We start from the raw sequence: 17,066 nt of genomic DNA on the forward strand, positions 1-17,066 counted from the left end.
ATGGTTCTGCTCAGGCAGAGCAGTGCTGATGCTCCTCATAAAGCTGTCGCTGCTGTGAAGGTTCTAGGTGACATCACAAATCCCTTTGGTTACATACACAACAAAGCTGGGTTGTTGTTGTTTACACTCTGCAAGGCCTGTGGAAGTGAGTGACATCATAGCACTGTAGTTCTGAGGGTTCAAGATGGATGCAACAATCTCCTGTTGCTTCTATGAAGGCCGTAATAGACGACATCACCAAACAGCTCCATAGTCACATACACAGCAAAGGAGAGATGTTGTTTACACCTAGTGATGTCAGTGGTATTGAGTGACATCACAGCACAGTGCTAAGGCTCCTGGGCCTGGACACAGCAGCGGCTGCAATATCTCAACGGAGAATACGTTTATATCTATGTGTGTGTGTGCGCATATATATATATATATATATATATATATATATATATATATATATATTCTCCGCCGAAATCACTTTTAAACCCATTTCCACCTTTTTTTCCCTTCTCTTCCTCTTACTTTTTTTTCACGTTTTTTTACGTTTTTCTCCTTTTCGCCTCTTTTCTGGGCGTATTATTCTTCTTTTTCTTCTTTTTTTTCGTCTAATGCATACCCCATCAGTGCAGCAATGCTTATTCAATACCGCCAGCAGATGGAGACACTGGGGGATAATTTTCTAAGGATTTATACTGATTTTTCCTGTCTGAATTTGTCGCACAGAAAGTTGCAGGCCAAATATGTGTGACATTTCTGCGACTTTAGCTTCTAGAGCATTTTTACAACATTATACATAGGTGCTGAATACATAAAAAGCGACTGTTCAGCGACAGACAAGTCGCATCGGCTGAAAGTAGGCCAGAATGTCAGTCCATGTTGGAGCAGGTTTAGATACAGTCTAAAGCATAGATCTCAAAGTCTGTGCACAGAATTTAGCAAGGGCCTCGCACCTTCTGATGCATCAGGTAGGTGCACAATAGCATAGCCTAACCCTCTGTACTTTGGTCTATATTGATGCGGGACATAGACAGCCAGCTGATGACCAATCCATTAGTGCAATGGATGGCTGGAAGCATTTGTCTTTGCCTTTGCAATACCACAGAAGCAATGCATGGTCAATGTACAGCAATGACACACCTGTGTGAACAGCCAGGAGACCCCCCCCCCCCCATGTTATGTTACATAGTTACATAGTTAGTACGGTCGAAAAAAGACATATGTCCATCACGTTCAACCAGGGAATTAAGGGGTAGGGGTGTGGCGCGATATTGGGGAAGGGATGAGATTTTATATTTCTTCATAAGCATTAATCTTATTTTGTCAATTAGGAACATTCAGCACCCACCCGCTATCAAGGCAGCTGCCTATCATGTCATGCCCTACCTGCACAGGTGTGCTGGCTACTCAAATGATCCAATTAAGGAGGCCATTTAGTCAGCAGCAGCAGAAGTCCTGTGCCTGGACGCTCCAACAGGGGCCAGACACAAGCAGAAGCAGAAGCAGCAGAAGCAGCAGCAGCACCACCTTTTGTTTTTTGGCTGCAGCAGCAGCAAGGCCCACAGGGCTGGCTAGCTGGCTAGCCAGCAAGCAGGTAGCAATGAAAGTAGGAATCTTTCTTTTTAACCCTGTAAGGGGGTGGTGCACTGTACCCGAAGATACTGCCATATCGGGTCAATGCATAGGGCGACGGAAGCAAGCTTCGAAATCGGCCCCCGTTCTCAAAAATCCATTTAATATATGGTCCCCAGATAGGGGACGTATCAGATATTAAACTGATAAGAACAGATACTACACTTGATCTTAGCCAAAAGGCCGAGAAGCGATAACCGTGAAAGGGGCGGGCCCAACAAGGTCCCCTTCATGGGCACTATCACTGCTTGCTGTCAGGGAGGCTGCCAGACAATTTTCCATGCACACTCTGGGCTGGGGGGCAGTCAACCACCAGTACACACAGCAGAACCTAAACCCATACCATTATTGCTAAGCAGCAAGACAGGGGCCCATTGCACTCCCACGGGGCCTTTTTAAATGCAATCCATAACCCGGATTTGCCAGGAACCCTTCTTACTCCTCCTACTTGCATGTGACACTGGGCTTAGGATCTGCATAGGAAACACACACACAAGCACACACCTACCTTTGTTGCCTGCAGATGCCTCCTTGGCTGTCCCCAAACGGTATCAAACCAACACCCACGGGAAGCTGTAAGCATAGAGGACATGCCTGCACCCCATTGGACTTACCTGTGTGGGTTAAATCCGGGTCATTTGACAACCTATGGCGGTGATGGTTCTGCTCAGGCAGAGCAGTGCTGATGCTCCTCATAAAGCTGTCGCTGCTGTGAAGGTTCTAGGTGACATCACAAATCCCTTTGGTTACATACACAACAAAGCTGGGTTGTTGTTGTTTACACTCTGCAAGGCCTGTGGAAGTGAGTGACATCATAGCACTGTAGTTCTGAGGGTTCAAGATGGATGCAACAATCTCCTGTTGCTTCTATGAAGGCCGTAATAGACGACATCACCAAACAGCTCCATAGTCACATACACAGCAAAGGAGAGATGTTGTTTACACCTAGTGATGTCAGTGGTATTGAGTGACATCACAGCACAGTGCTAAGGCTCCTGGGCCTGGACACAGCAGCGGCTGCAATATCTCAACGGAGAATACGTTTATATCTATGTGTGTGTGTGCGCATATATATATATATATATATATATATATATATATATATATATTTCTCCGCCGAAATCACTTTTAAACCCATTTCCACCTTTTTTTCCCTTCTCTTCCTCTTACTTTTTTTTCACGTTTTTTTACGTTTTTCTCCTTTTCGCCTCTTTTCTGGGCGTATTATTCTTCTTTTTCTTCTTTTTTTTCGTCTAATGCATACCCCATCAGTGCAGCAATGCTTATTCAATACCGCCAGCAGATGGAGACACTGGGGGATAATTTTCTAAGGATTTATACTGATTTTTCCTGTCTGAATTTGTCGCACAGAAAGTTGCAGGCCAAATATGTGTGACATTTCTGCGACTTTAGCTTCTAGAGCATTTTTACAACATTATACATAGGTGCTGAATACATAAAAAGCGACTGTTCAGCGACAGACAAGTCGCATCGGCTGAAAGTAGGCCAGAATGTCAGTCCATGTTGGAGCAGGTTTAGATACAGTCTAAAGCATAGATCTCAAAGTCTGTGCACAGAATTTAGCAAGGGCCTCGCACCTTCTGATGCATCAGGTAGGTGCACAATAGCATAGCCTAACCCTCTGTACTTTGGTCTATATTGATGCGGGACATAGACAGCCAGCTGATGACCAATCCATTAGTGCAATGGATGGCTGGAAGCATTTGTCTTTGCCTTTGCAATACCACAGAAGCAATGCATGGTCAATGTACAGCAATGACACACCTGTGTGAACAGCCAGGAGACCCCCCCCCCCCCCATGTTATGTTACATAGTTACATAGTTAGTACGGTCGAAAAAAGACATATGTCCATCACGTTCAACCAGGGAATTAAGGGGTAGGGGTGTGGCGCGATATTGGGGAAGGGATGAGATTTTATATTTCTTCATAAGCATTAATCTTATTTTGTCAATTAGGAACATTCAGCACCCACCCGCTATCAAGGCAGCTGCCTATCATGTCATGCCCTACCTGCACAGGTGTGCTGGCTACTCAAATGATCCAATTAAGGAGGCCATTTAGTCAGCAGCAGCAGAAGTCCTGTGCCTGGACGCTCCAACAGGGGCCAGACACAAGCAGAAGCAGAAGCAGCAGAAGCAGCAGCAGCACCACCTTTTGTTTTTTGGCTGCAGCAGCAGCAAGGCCCACAGGGCTGGCTAGCTGGCTAGCCAGCAAGCAGGTAGCAATGAAAGTAGGAATCTTTCTTTTTAACCCTGTAAGGGGGTGGTGCACTGTACCCGAAGATACTGCCATATCGGGTCAATGCATAGGGCGACGGAAGCAAGCTTCGAAATCGGCCCCCGTTCTCAAAAATCCATTTAATATATGGTCCCCAGATAGGGGACGTATCAGATATTAAACTGATAAGAACAGATACTACACTTGATCTTAGCCAAAAGGCCGAGAAGCGATAACCGTGAAAGGGGCGGGCCCAACAAGGTCCCCTTCATGGGCACTATCACTGCTTGCTGTCAGGGAGGCTGCCAGACAATTTTCCATGCACACTCTGGGCTGGGGGGCAGTCAACCACCAGTACACACAGCAGAACCTAAACCCATACCATTATTGCTAAGCAGCAAGACAGGGGCCCATTGCACTCCCACGGGGCCTTTTTAAATGCAATCCATAACCCGGATTTGCCAGGAACCCTTCTTACTCCTCCTACTTGCATGTGACACTGGGCTTAGGATCTGCATAGGAAACACACACACAAGCACACACCTACCTTTGTTGCCTGCAGATGCCTCCTTGGCTGTCCCCAAACGGTATCAAACCAACACCCACGGGAAGCTGTAAGCATAGAGGACATGCCTGCACCCCATTGGACTTACCTGTGTGGGTTAAATCCGGGTTATTTGACAACCTATGGCGGTGATGGTTCTGCTCAGGCAGAGCAGTGCTGATGCTCCTCATAAAGCTGTCGCTGCTGTGAAGGTTCTAGGTGACATCACAAATCCCTTTGGTTACATACACAACAAAGCTGGGTTGTTGTTGTTTACACTCTGCAAGGCCTGTGGAAGTGAGTGACATCATAGCACTGTAGTTCTGAGGGTTCAAGATGGATGCAACAATCTCCTGTTGCTTCTATGAAGGCCGTAATAGACGACATCACCAAACAGCTCCATAGTCACATACACAGCAAAGGAGAGATGTTGTTTACACCTAGTGATGTCAGTGGTATTGAGTGACATCACAGCACAGTGCTAAGGCTCCTGGGCCTGGACACAGCAGCGGCTGCAATATCTCAACGGAGAATACGTTTATATCTATGTGTGCGCATATATATATATATATATATATATATATATATATATATATATATTTCTCCGCCGAAATCACTTTTAAACCCATTTCCACCTTTTTTTCCCTTCTCTTCCTCTTTTTTCACGTTTTTTTACGTTTTTCTCCTTTTCGCCTCTTTTCTGGGCGTATTATTCTTCTTTTTCTTCTTTTTTTTCGTCTAATGCATACCCCATCAGTGCAGCAATGCTTATTCAATACCGCCAGCAGATGGAGACACTGGGGGATAATTTTCTAAGGATTTATACTGATTTTTCCTGTCTGAATTTGTCGCACAGAAAGTTGCAGGCCAAATATGTGTGACATTTCTGCGACTTTAGCTTCTAGAGCATTTTTACAACATTATACATAGGTGCTGAATACATAAAAAGCGACTGTTCAGCGACAGACAAGTCGCATCGGCTGAAAGTAGGCCAGAATGTCAGTCCATGTTGGAGCAGGTTTAGATACAGTCTAAAGCATAGATCTCAAAGTCTGTGCACAGAATTTAGCAAGGGCCTCGCACCTTCTGATGCATCAGGTAGGTGCACAATAGCATAGCCTAACCCTCTGTACTTTGGTCTATATTGATGCGGGACATAGACAGCCAGCTGATGACCAATCCATTAGTGCAATGGATGGCTGGAAGCATTTGTCTTTGCCTTTGCAATACCACAGAAGCAATGCATGGTCAATGTACAGCAATGACACACCTGTGTGAACAGCCAGGAGACCCCCCCCCCCATGTTATGTTACATAGTTACATAGTTAGTACGGTCGAAAAAAGACATATGTCCATCACGTTCAACCAGGGAATTAAGGGGTAGGGGTGTGGCGCGATATTGGGGAAGGGATGAGATTTTATATTTCTTCATAAGCATTAATCTTATTTTGTCAATTAGGAACATTCAGCACCCACCCGCTATCAAGGCAGCTGCCTATCATGTCATGCCCTACCTGCACAGGTGTGCTGGCTACTCAAATGATCCAATTAAGGAGGCCATTTAGTCAGCAGCAGCAGAAGTCCTGTGCCTGGACGCTCCAACAGGGGCCAGACACAAGCAGAAGCAGAAGCAGCAGAAGCAGCAGCAGCACCACCTTTTGTTTTTTGGCTGCAGCAGCAGCAAGGCCCACAGGGCTGGCTAGCTGGCTAGCCAGCAAGCAGGTAGCAATGAAAGTAGGAATCTTTCTTTTTAACCCTGTAAGGGGGTGGTGCACTGTACCCGAAGATACTGCCATATCGGGTCAATGCATAGGGCGACGGAAGCAAGCTTCGAAATCGGCCCCCGTTCTCAAAAATCCATTTAATATATGGTCCCCAGATAGGGGACGTATCAGATATTAAACTGATAAGAACAGATACTACACTTGATCTTAGCCAAAAGGCCGAGAAGCGATAACCGTGAAAGGGGCGGGCCCAACAAGGTCCCCTTCATGGGCACTATCACTGCTTGCTGTCAGGGAGGCTGCCAGACAATTTTCCATGCACACTCTGGGCTGGGGGGCAGTCAACCACCAGTACACACAGCAGAACCTAAACCCATACCATTATTGCTAAGCAGCAAGACAGGGGCCCATTGCACTCCCACGGGGCCTTTTTAAATGCAATCCATAACCCGGATTTGCCAGGAACCCTTCTTACTCCTCCTACTTGCATGTGACACTGGGCTTAGGATCTGCATAGGAAACACACACACAAGCACACACCTACCTTTGTTGCCTGCAGATGCCTCCTTGGCTGTCCCCAAACGGTATCAAACCAACACCCACGGGAAGCTGTAAGCATAGAGGACATGCCTGCACCCCATTGGACTTACCTGTGTGGGTTAAATCCGGGTTATTTGACAACCTATGGCGGTGATGGTTCTGCTCAGGCAGAGCAGTGCTGATGCTCCTCATAAAGCTGTCGCTGCTGTGAAGGTTCTAGGTGACATCACAAATCCCTTTGGTTACATACACAACAAAGCTGGGTTGTTGTTGTTTACACTCTGCAAGGCCTGTGGAAGTGAGTGACATCATAGCACTGTAGTTCTGAGGGTTCAAGATGGATGCAACAATCTCCTGTTGCTTCTATGAAGGCCGTAATAGACGACATCACCAAACAGCTCCATAGTCACATACACAGCAAAGGAGAGATGTTGTTTACACCTAGTGATGTCAGTGGTATTGAGTGACATCACAGCACAGTGCTAAGGCTCCTGGGCCTGGACACAGCAGCGGCTGCAATATCTCAACGGAGAATACGTTTATATCTATGTGTGTGTGTGCGCATATATATATATATATATATATATATATATATATATATATATATATATATATATTTCTCCGCCGAAATCACTTTTAAACCCATTTCCACCTTTTTTTCCCTTCTCTTCCTCTTACTTTTTTTTCACGTTTTTTTACGTTTTTCTCCTTTTCGCCTCTTTTCTGGGCGTATTATTCTTCTTTTTCTTCTTTTTTTTCGTCTAATGCATACCCCATCAGTGCAGCAATGCTTATTCAATACCGCCAGCAGATGGAGACACTGGGGGATAATTTTCTAAGGATTTATACTGATTTTTCCTGTCTGAATTTGTCGCACAGAAAGTTGCAGGCCAAATATGTGTGGCCAAATATGTGTGACATTTCTGCGACTTTAGCTTCTAGAGCATTTTTACAACATTATACATAGGTGCTGAATACATAAAAAGCGACTGTTCAGCGACAGACAAGTCGCATCGGCTGAAAGTAGGCCAGAATGTCAGTCCATGTTGGAGCAGGTTTAGATACAGTCTAAAGCATAGATCTCAAAGTCTGTGCACAGAATTTAGCAAGGGCCTCGCACCTTCTGATGCATCAGGTAGGTGCACAATAGCATAGCCTAACCCTCTGTACTTTGGTCTATATTGATGCGGGACATAGACAGCCAGCTGATGACCAATCCATTAGTGCAATGGATGGCTGGAAGCATTTGTCTTTGCCTTTGCAATACCACAGAAGCAATGCATGGTCAATGTACAGCAATGACACACCTGTGTGAACAGCCAGGAGACCCCCCCCCCCCCCCCATGTTATGTTACATAGTTACATAGTTAGTACGGTCGAAAAAAGACATATGTCCATCACGTTCAACCAGGGAATTAAGGGGTAGGGGTGTGGCGCGATATTGGGGAAGGGATGAGATTTTATATTTCTTCATAAGCATTAATCTTATTTTGTCAATTAGGAACATTCAGCACCCACCCGCTATCAAGGCAGCTGCCTATCATGTCATGCCCTACCTGCACAGGTGTGCTGGCTACTCAAATGATCCAATTAAGGAGGCCATTTAGTCAGCAGCAGCAGAAGTCCTGTGCCTGGACGCTCCAACAGGGGCCAGACACAAGCAGAAGCAGAAGCAGCAGAAGCAGCAGCAGCACCACCTTTTGTTTTTTGGCTGCAGCAGCAGCAAGGCCCACAGGGCTGGCTAGCTGGCTAGCCAGCAAGCAGGTAGCAATGAAAGTAGGAATCTTTCTTTTTAACCCTGTAAGGGGGTGGTGCACTGTACCCGAAGATACTGCCATATCGGGTCAATGCATAGGGCGACGGAAGCAAGCTTCGAAATCGGCCCCCGTTCTCAAAAATCCATTTAATATATGGTCCCCAGATAGGGGACGTATCAGATATTAAACTGATAAGAACAGATACTACACTTGATCTTAGCCAAAAGGCCGAGAAGCGATAACCGTGAAAGGGGCGGGCCCAACAAGGTCCCCTTCATGGGCACTATCACTGCTTGCTGTCAGGGAGGCTGCCAGACAATTTTCCATGCACACTCTGGGCTGGGGGGCAGTCAACCACCAGTACACACAGCAGAACCTAAACCCATACCATTATTGCTAAGCAGCAAGACAGGGGCCCATTGCACTCCCACGGGGCCTTTTTAAATGCAATCCATAACCCGGATTTGCCAGGAACCCTTCTTACTCCTCCTACTTGCATGTGACACTGGGCTTAGGATCTGCATAGGAAACACACACACAAGCACACACCTACCTTTGTTGCCTGCAGATGCCTCCTTGGCTGTCCCCAAACGGTATCAAACCAACACCCACGGGAAGCTGTAAGCATAGAGGACATGCCTGCACCCCATTGGACTTACCTGTGTGGGTTAAATCCGGGTTATTTGACAACCTATGGCGGTGATGGTTCTGCTCAGGCAGAGCAGTGCTGATGCTCCTCATAAAGCTGTCGCTGCTGTGAAGGTTCTAGGTGACATCACAAATCCCTTTGGTTACATACACAACAAAGCTGGGTTGTTGTTGTTTACACTCTGCAAGGCCTGTGGAAGTGAGTGACATCATAGCACTGTAGTTCTGAGGGTTCAAGATGGATGCAACAATCTCCTGTTGCTTCTATGAAGGCCGTAATAGACGACATCACCAAACAGCTCCATAGTCACATACACAGCAAAGGAGAGATGTTGTTTACACCTAGTGATGTCAGTGGTATTGAGTGACATCACAGCACAGTGCTAAGGCTCCTGGGCCTGGACACAGCAGCGGCTGCAATATCTCAACGGAGAATACGTTTATATCTATGTGTGTGTGTGCGCATATATATATATATATATATATATATATATATATATATATATATTTCTCCGCCGAAATCACTTTTAAACCCATTTCCACCTTTTTTTCCCTTCTCTTCCTCTTACTTTTTTTTCACGTTTTTTTACGTTTTTCTCCTTTTCGCCTCTTTTCTGGGCGTATTATTCTTCTTTTTCTTCTTTTTTTTCGTCTAATGCATACCCCATCAGTGCAGCAATGCTTATTCAATACCGCCAGCAGATGGAGACACTGGGGGATAATTTTCTAAGGATTTATACTGATTTTTCCTGTCTGAATTTGTCGCACAGAAAGTTGCAGGCCAAATATGTGTGACATTTCTGCGACTTTAGCTTCTAGAGCATTTTTACAACATTATACATAGGTGCTGAATACATAAAAAGCGACTGTTCAGCGACAGACAAGTCGCATCGGCTGAAAGTAGGCCAGAATGTCAGTCCATGTTGGAGCAGGTTTAGATACAGTCTAAAGCATAGATCTCAAAGTCTGTGCACAGAATTTAGCAAGGGCCTCGCACCTTCTGATGCATCAGGTAGGTGCACAATAGCATAGCCTAACCCTCTGTACTTTGGTCTATATTGATGCGGGACATAGACAGCCAGCTGATGACCAATCCATTAGTGCAATGGATGGCTGGAAGCATTTGTCTTTGCCTTTGCAATACCACAGAAGCAATGCATGGTCAATGTACAGCAATGACACACCTGTGTGAACAGCCAGGAGACCCCCCCCCCCCCCCCCATGTTATGTTACATAGTTACATAGTTAGTACGGTCGAAAAAAGACATATGTCCATCACGTTCAACCAGGGAATTAAGGGGTAGGGGTGTGGCGCGATATTGGGGAAGGGATGAGATTTTATATTTCTTCATAAGCATTAATCTTATTTTGTCAATTAGGAACATTCAGCACCCACCCGCTATCAAGGCAGCTGCCTATCATGTCATGCCCTACCTGCACAGGTGTGCTGGCTACTCAAATGATCCAATTAAGGAGGCCATTTAGTCAGCAGCAGCAGAAGTCCTGTGCCTGGACGCTCCAACAGGGGCCAGACACAAGCAGAAGCAGAAGCAGCAGAAGCAGCAGCAGCACCACCTTTTGTTTTTTGGCTGCAGCAGCAGCAAGGCCCACAGGGCTGGCTAGCTGGCTAGCCAGCAAGCAGGTAGCAATGAAAGTAGGAATCTTTCTTTTTAACCCTGTAAGGGGGTGGTGCACTGTACCCGAAGATACTGCCATATCGGGTCAATGCATAGGGCGACGGAAGCAAGCTTCGAAATCGGCCCCCGTTCTCAAAAATCCATTTAATATATGGTCCCCAGATAGGGGACGTATCAGATATTAAACTGATAAGAACAGATACTACACTTGATCTTAGCCAAAAGGCCGAGAAGCGATAACCGTGAAAGGGGCGGGCCCAACAAGGTCCCCTTCATGGGCACTATCACTGCTTGCTGTCAGGGAGGCTGCCAGACAATTTTCCATGCACACTCTGGGCTGGGGGGCAGTCAACCACCAGTACACACAGCAGAACCTAAACCCATACCATTATTGCTAAGCAGCAAGACAGGGGCCCATTGCACTCCCACGGGGCCTTTTTAAATGCAATCCATAACCCGGATTTGCCAGGAACCCTTCTTACTCCTCCTACTTGCATGTGACACTGGGCTTAGGATCTGCATAGGAAACACACACACAAGCACACACCTACCTTTGTTGCCTGCAGATGCCTCCTTGGCTGTCCCCAAACGGTATCAAACCAACACCCACGGGAAGCTGTAAGCATAGAGGACATGCCTGCACCCCATTGGACTTACCTGTGTGGGTTAAATCCGGGTTATTTGACAACCTATGGCGGTGATGGTTCTGCTCAGGCAGAGCAGTGCTGATGCTCCTCATAAAGCTGTCGCTGCTGTGAAGGTTCTAGGTGACATCACAAATCCCTTTGGTTACATACACAACAAAGCTGGGTTGTTGTTGTTTACACTCTGCAAGGCCTGTGGAAGTGAGTGACATCATAGCACTGTAGTTCTGAGGGTTCAAGATGGATGCAACAATCTCCTGTTGCTTCTATGAAGGCCGTAATAGACGACATCACCAAACAGCTCCATAGTCACATACACAGCAAAGGAGAGATGTTGTTTACACCTAGTGATGTCAGTGGTATTGAGTGACATCACAGCACAGTGCTAAGGCTCCTGGGCCTGGACACAGCAGCGGCTGCAATATCTCAACGGAGAATACGTTTATATCTATGTGTGTGTGTGCGCATATATGATATATATATATATATATATATATATATATATATATATATATTCTCCGCCGAAATCACTTTTAAACCCATTTCCACCTTTTTTTCCCTTCTCTTCCTCTTACTTTTTTTTCACGTTTTTTTACGTTTTTCTCCTTTTCGCCTCTTTTCTGGGCGTATTATTCTTCTTTTTCTTCTTTTTTTTCGTCTAATGCATACCCCATCAGTGCAGCAATGCTTATTCAATACCGCCAGCAGATGGAGACACTGGGGGATAATTTTCTAAGGATTTATACTGATTTTTCCTGTCTGAATTTGTCGCACAGAAAGTTGCAGGCCAAATATGTGTGACATTTCTGCGACTTTAGCTTCTAGAGCATTTTTACAACATTATACATAGGTGCTGAATACATAAAAAGCGACTGTTCAGCGACAGACAAGTCGCATCGGCTGAAAGTAGGCCAGAATGTCAGTCCATGTTGGAGCAGGTTTAGATACAGTCTAAAGCATAGATCTCAAAGTCTGTGCACAGAATTTAGCAAGGGCCTCGCACCTTCTGATGCATCAGGTAGGTGCACAATAGCATAGCCTAACCCTCTGTACTTTGGTCTATATTGATGCGGGACATAGACAGCCAGCTGATGACCAATCCATTAGTGCAATGGATGGCTGGAAGCATTTGTCTTTGCCTTTGCAATACCACAGAAGCAATGCATGGTCAATGTACAGCAATGACACACCTGTGTGAACAGCCAGGAGACCCCCCCCCCCCCCCATGTTATGTTACATAGTTACATAGTTAGTACGGTCGAAAAAAGACATATGTCCATCACGTTCAACCAGGGAATTAAGGGGTAGGGGTGTGGCGCGATATTGGGGAAGGGATGAGATTTTATATTTCTTCATAAGCATTAATCTTATTTTGTCAATTAGGAACATTCAGCACCCACCCGCTATCAAGGCAGCTGCCTATCATGTCATGCCCTACCTGCACAGGTGTGCTGGCTACTCAAATGATCCAATTAAGGAGGCCATTTAGTCAGCAGCAGCAGAAGTCCTGTGCCTGGACGCTCCAACAGGGGCCAGACACAAGCAGAAGCAGAAGCAGCAGAAGCAGCAGCAGCACCACCTTTTGTTTTTTGGCTGCAGCAGCAGCAAGGCCCACAGGGCTGGCTAGCTGGCTAGCCAGCAAGCAGGTAGCAATGAAAGTAGGAATCTTTCTTTTTAACCCTGTAAGGGGGTGGTGCACTGTACCCGAAGATACTGCCATATCGGGTCAATGCATAGGGCGACGGAAGCAAGCTTCGAAATCGGCCCCCGTTCTCAAAAATCCATTTAATATATGGTCCCCAGATAGGGGACGTATCAGATATTAAACTGATAAGAACAGATACTACACTTGATCTTAGCCAAAAGGCCGAGAAGCGATAACCGTGAAAGGGGCGGGCCCAACAAGGTCCCCTTCATGGGCACTATCACTGCTTGCTGTCAGGGAGGCTGCCAGACAATTTTCCATGCACACTCTGGGCTGGGGGGCAGTCAACCACCAGTACACACAGCAGAAGAACCTAAACCCATACCATTATTGCTAAGCAGCAAGACAGGGGCCCATTGCACTCCCACGGGGCCTTTTTAAATGCAATCCATAACCCGGATTTGCCAGGAACCCTTCTTACTCCTCCTACTTGCATGTGACACTGGGCTTAGGATCTGCATAGGAAACACACACACAAGCACACACCTACCTTTGTTGCCTGCAGATGCCTCCTTGGCTGTCCCCAAACGGTATCAAACCAACACCCACGGGAAGCTGTAAGCATAGAGGACATGCCTGCACCCCATTGGACTTACCTGTGTGGGTTAAATCCGGGTTATTTGACAACCTATGGCGGTGATGGTTCTGCTCAGGCAGAGCAGTGCTGATGCTCCTCATAAAGCTGTCGCTGCTGTGAAGGTTCTAGGTGACATCACAAATCCCTTTGGTTACATACACAACAAAGCTGGGTTGTTGTTGTTTACACTCTGCAAGGCCTGTGGAAGTGAGTGACATCATAGCACTGTAGTTCTGAGGGTTCAAGATGGATGCAACAATCTCCTGTTGCTTCTATGAAGGCCGTAATAGACGACATCACCAAACAGCTCCATAGTCACATACACAGCAAAGGAGAGATGTTGTTTACACCTAGTGATGTCAGTGGTATTGAGTGACATCACAGCACAGTGCTAAGGCTCCTGGGCCTGGACACAGCAGCGGCTGCAATATCTCAACGGAGAATACGTTTATATCTATGTGTGTGTGTGCGCATATATATATATATATATATATATATATATATATATATATATATATTCTCCGCCGAAATCACTTTTAAACCCATTTCCACCTTTTTTTCCCTTCTCTTCCTCTTACTTTTTTTTCACGTTTTTTTACGTTTTTCTCCTTTTCGCCTCTTTTCTGGGCGTATTATTCTTCTTTTTCTTCTTTTTTTTCGTCTAATGCATACCCCATCAGTGCAGCAATGCTTATTCAATACCGCCAGCAGATGGAGACACTGGGGGATAATTTTCTAAGGATTTATACTGATTTTTCCTGTCTGAATTTGTCGCACAGAAAGTTGCAGGCCAAATATGTGTGACATTTCTGCGACTTTAGCTTCTAGAGCATTTTTACAACATTATACATAGGTGCTGAATACATAAAAAGCGACTGTTCAGCGACAGACAAGTCGCATCGGCTGAAAGTAGGCCAGAATGTCAGTCCATGTTGGAGCAGGTTTAGATACAGTCTAAAGCATAGATCTCAAAGTCTGTGCACAGAATTTAGCAAGGGCCTCGCACCTTCTGATGCATCAGGTAGGTGCACAATAGCATAGCCTAACCCTCTGTACTTTGGTCTATATTGATGCGGGACATAGACAGCCAGCTGATGACCAATCCATTAGTGCAATGGATGGCTGGAAGCATTTGTCTTTGCCTTTGCAATACCACAGAAGCAATGCATGGTCAATGTACAGCAATGACACACCTGTGTGAACAGCCAGGAGACCCCCCCCCCCCCCCCATGTTATGTTACATAGTTACATAGTTAGTACGGTCGAAAAAAGACATATGTCCATCACGTTCAACCAGGGAATTAAGGGGTAGGGGTGTGGCGCGATATTGGGGAAGGGATGAGATTTTATATTTCTTCATAAGCATTAATCTTATTTTGTCAATTAGGAACATTCAGCACCCACCCGCTATCAAGGCAGCTGCCTATCATGTCATGCCCTACCTGCACAGGTGTGCTGGCTACTCAAATGATCCAATTAAGGAGGCCATTTAGTCAGCAGCAGCAGAAGTCCTGTGCCTGGACGCTCCAACAGGGGCCAGACACAAGCAGAAGCAGAAGCAGCAGAAGCAGCAGCAGCACCACCTTTTGTTTTTTGGCTGCAGCAGCAGCAAGGCCCACAGGGCTGGCTAGCTGGCTAGCCAGCAAGCAGGTAGCAATGAAAGTAGGAATCTTTCTTTTTAACCCTGTAAGGGGGTGGTGCACTGTACCCGAAGATACTGCCATATCGGGTCAATGCATAGGGCGACGGAAGCAAGCTTCGAAATCGGCCCCCGTTCTCAAAAATCCATTTAATATATGGTCCCCAGATAGGGGACGTATCAGATATTAAACTGATAAGAACAGATACTACACTTGATCTTAGCCAAAAGGCCGAGAAGCGATAACCGTGAAAGGGGCGGGCCCAACAAGGTCCCCTTCATGGGCACTATCACTGCTTGCTGTCAGGGAGGCTGCCAGACAATTTTCCATGCACACTCTGGGCTGGGGGGCAGTCAACCACCAGTACACACAGCAGAACCTAAACCCATACCATTATTGCTAAGCAGCAAGACAGGGGCCCATTGCACTCCCACGGGGCCTTTTTAAATGCAATCCATAACCCGGATTTGCCAGGAACCCTTCTTACTCCTCCTACTTGCATGTGACACTGGGCTTAGGATCTGCATAGGAAACACACACACAAGCACACACCTACCTTTGTTGCCTGCAGATGCCTCCTTGGCTGTCCCCAAACGGTATCAAACCAACACCCACGGGAAGCTGTAAGCATAGAGGACATGCCTGCACCCCATTGGACTTACCTGTGTGGGTTAAATCCGGGTTATTTGACAACCTATGGCGGTGATGGTTCTGCTCAGGCAGAGCAGTGCTGATGCTCCTCATAAAGCTGTCGCTGCTGTGAAGGTTCTAGGTGACATCACAAATCCCTTTGGTTACATACACAACAAAGCTGGGTTGTTGTTGTTTACACTCTGCAAGGCCTGTGGAAGTGAGTGACATCATAGCACTGTAGTTCTGAGGGTTCAAGATGGATGCAACAATCTCCTGTTGCTTCTATGAAGGCCGTAATAGACGACATCACCAAACAGCTCCATAGTCACATACACAGCAAAGGAGAGATGTTGTTTACACCTAGTGATGTCAGTGGTATTGAGTGACATCACAGCACAGTGCTAAGGCTCCTGGGCCTGGACACAGCAGCGGCTGCAATATCTCAACGGAGAATACGTTTATATCTATGTGTGTGTGTGCGCATATATATATATATATATATATATATATATATATATATATATATATTTCTCCGCCGAAATCACTTTTAAACCCATTTCCACCTTTTTTTCCCTTCTCTTCCTCTTACTTTTTTTTCACGTTTTTTTACGTTTTTCTCCTTTTCGCCTCTTTTCTGGGCGTATTATTCTTCTTTTTCTTCTTTTTTTTCGTCTAATGCATACCCCATCAGTGCAGCAATGCTTATTCAATACCGCCAGCAGATGGAGACACTGGGGGATAATTTTCTAAGGATTTATACTGATTTTTCCTGTCTGAATTTGTCGCACAGAAAGTTGCAGGCCAAATATGTGTGACATTTCTGCGACTTTAGCTTCTGGAGCATTTTTACAACATTATACATAGGTGCTGAATACATAAAAAGCGACTGTTCAGCGACAGACAAGTCGCATCGGCTGAAAGTAGGCCAGAATGTCAGTCCATGTTGGAGCAGGTTTAGATACAGTCTAAAGCATAGATCTCAAAGTCTGTGCACAGAATTTAGCAAGGGCCTCGCACCTTCTGATGCATCAGGTAGGTGCACAATAGCATAGCCTAACCCTCTGTACTTTGGTCTATATTGATGCGGGACATAGACAGCCAGCTGATGACCAATCCATTAGTGCAATGGATGGCTGGAAGCATTTGTCTTTGCCT

At 45.9% G+C, this 17,066-nt stretch overlaps 7 non-coding genes across 7 annotated transcripts; all 7 read right to left on the reverse strand.

Moving 5' to 3' along the window:
- Positions 1-1,627: 1,627 nt before the first annotated feature.
- LOC130334517 (U2 spliceosomal RNA) lies at positions 1,628-1,818 on the reverse strand. Its single transcript, XR_008876312.1, has one exon. It is a non-coding gene; the product is annotated as a U2 spliceosomal RNA (small nuclear RNA).
- A 2,087-nt stretch (positions 1,819-3,905) lies between these two features.
- LOC130334529 (U2 spliceosomal RNA) lies at positions 3,906-4,096 on the reverse strand. The gene has a single exon (XR_008876323.1). It is a non-coding gene; the product is annotated as a U2 spliceosomal RNA (small nuclear RNA).
- Positions 4,097-6,170: 2,074 nt separating this feature from the next.
- On the reverse strand, positions 6,171-6,361 carry LOC130334442 (U2 spliceosomal RNA). Its single transcript, XR_008876250.1, has one exon. It is a non-coding gene; the product is annotated as a U2 spliceosomal RNA (small nuclear RNA).
- Positions 6,362-8,476: 2,115 nt separating this feature from the next.
- LOC130334454 (U2 spliceosomal RNA) lies at positions 8,477-8,667 on the reverse strand. Its single transcript, XR_008876261.1, has one exon. It is a non-coding gene; the product is annotated as a U2 spliceosomal RNA (small nuclear RNA).
- A 2,092-nt stretch (positions 8,668-10,759) lies between these two features.
- Positions 10,760-10,950, reverse strand: LOC130334466 (U2 spliceosomal RNA). Its single transcript, XR_008876271.1, has one exon. It is a non-coding gene; the product is annotated as a U2 spliceosomal RNA (small nuclear RNA).
- Positions 10,951-13,044: 2,094 nt separating this feature from the next.
- Positions 13,045-13,235, reverse strand: LOC130334478 (U2 spliceosomal RNA). The gene has a single exon (XR_008876280.1). It is a non-coding gene; the product is annotated as a U2 spliceosomal RNA (small nuclear RNA).
- A 2,095-nt stretch (positions 13,236-15,330) lies between these two features.
- Positions 15,331-15,521, reverse strand: LOC130334486 (U2 spliceosomal RNA). The gene has a single exon (XR_008876284.1). It is a non-coding gene; the product is annotated as a U2 spliceosomal RNA (small nuclear RNA).
- Between the last annotated feature and the right edge of the window lie 1,545 nt (positions 15,522-17,066).

Source organism: Hyla sarda, unplaced genomic scaffold, assembly GCF_029499605.1.
Source record: "Hyla sarda isolate aHylSar1 unplaced genomic scaffold, aHylSar1.hap1 scaffold_434, whole genome shotgun sequence".
Lineage (NCBI taxonomy): Eukaryota > Metazoa > Chordata > Amphibia > Anura > Hylidae > Hyla > Hyla sarda.